Source organism: Gavialis gangeticus, unplaced genomic scaffold (assembly GCF_001723915.1).
Source record: "Gavialis gangeticus isolate Ggan-Ray unplaced genomic scaffold, GavGan_comp1, whole genome shotgun sequence".
NCBI classification, from domain to species: domain Eukaryota; kingdom Metazoa; phylum Chordata; order Crocodylia; family Gavialidae; genus Gavialis; species Gavialis gangeticus.
The window spans coordinates 138,735,442-138,737,364 of record NW_017729024.1 but is presented as its reverse complement, the minus strand read 5'-3'; positions in this window follow the sequence as shown (position 1 = coordinate 138,737,364).

The following is a 1,923-nucleotide window of genomic DNA, read 5'->3' as shown; positions in this document are numbered from 1 at the left end:
CTCCCCCACCGGGTTGCGCCGTGGGTGGGGGGGACAGCGGCGCTGCCGAGACCGAGCGTCCCACGTGCCCGGGGGCGGCCTCGCCTCGCCTCAACTCTCTTCGCAGGGGCCGGGCCGCGGAGCCGGGTCTTGGGCGGACAAAGGGGGGCGCCGGGGGCGGCTGCAGCTGGATGAGCAGTGCGAGACAGCTCTAGGCTCTGGCAGCCCGGCCCTTGGGGACCGTCCTGAGCAGGGCCCCGCTCTGGGGTCTCTCCTGCTCCCTGACAGCCCTCCCCGGACCCCGACGGCTCAGCCCCCCCACCCCAGGGCCTCCCCCGTGCGCTGGACACCTGCTTGAGCGGAGAGGAGAAAAGGCTGTTGGGCCCTTCTCCTGGGCCACAGGGGTCCTGCCTCTTTGGGGCACCTGCAGTCCAGGTCTGCCTGGATAAGAAGGGAGCAGCTGGTTCTCGGGTCAGGCCTAGGGCCACCCTGCCCTTTGTCCAGTCAGATCTCCTGGCAGAGATTCCCTGGGCGGTGTCCACTGGCTCCTTGGACTCATGTGAGGGCCATTGGGCACTGTCCAGTGTGCTCTGCTCAATGTTTTCCCTTGGCACACTAGTTATTAACCTCTGACCTCCACTCCTGTCCTTGTTTTGTTTATTTGTCCCAGGGAATTAGTAGTATGTCATTTGTGGCCCCCATTGCTGGAGGGGGCTTACAGTTCATTTGGTGGTCCTGGGCCCGTGACTCCCATTGACATGTTAAGTCTTGTGTCTGGGCAGAGTTTCACTGGGCAGTGTCCATTGGGTCCGGGGACTTGTTTGAGGGCCAGTGGGCGCTGTCTGGTGTGCTCTGTTGCCTGCCTTCTCTTGACACACTAGGTATTAACCTTTTGACCTCACTCCCATCCCAGTTATGTCTTCAGTTGTCCCAAACAATTAGTTGCTGCCTTTCCAGTAGCCTCCCTGTTTAAGGGATGCTAATAGTTTACTTGGTGGGCACTGACCCGAGATTCTCGGGGCTAGCGGGCCTTGTCTGTTGTACTCTGCTTGGTGTCCCCTCTTGGTGCATTTGCCTTAAACCTCTTATCTCATTCCCATCCCTGCTATGCTTTTAGTTGTCCCCAGAAACCAGTTGTTGTCTACCTAGTGGCTTCCCTTTTTAAGGGAAGCTTATAGTGTTTCCTTGTGGGCATTGGTCCGTATTTCTTAGGCAACAAATAGGCCTGTCCCTCATCCGCTCAGGTCTCTAGGCAGAGTTTCACTTGTACAGTGTCCACTGGCTCCTTGGACTTGTTTGAGATCCAGTGTGTGCTGTCTGGTGTGCTCTGTTCAGTGTGTCCTCCCCTCACTTTGGAGCACTTATTCTAATCCTATGACTTTGATTCCTGGCCCTGTTATGTTTTCAGTTGACCCAAGGAATCAGTTTTTTTTTAGTGATCTCCCTCTTAAGGGAGCCTTATAGTATTACTTGGTAGGCCTATGCCCACACCCAATGGCATAAAAATGTTTGGGTTTTCTGGGGGGGCGGGGGTGTTTGTTTGTTTTTACAAATAGACCTGTGTCATACAGGGGCAGAGAGTGGATGCTGAAAGGGACAGCAAACTGGGTGTGACCAGGTTTTTTCCCCCACTGTTTCTTTCTCATTTGCAGCCTCCAGCATTTAAGGTCTAAGAAGCTTTCCTCCAAGAATTTGTCCAATTTCTTTTTGAATCTGCATGCTGTCAGCTTCCTCAGCATGTGTTGGCCATGAGCTCCACACTTAAGTGACAGGCTTTGTGGAAAAAAAAAAAACCTTTGTTGTGTTAGTTTTAAATTTTTACTACCTGCTAGTTTGATTTTGTGTATGACCCTGGGCAAGTCAGTCGGTCTCTTAGTTTCACATATGTAAAATAGTTAGGCTGACCATATGAAACATCATCCAAGACATCATCTGGGAAATGCA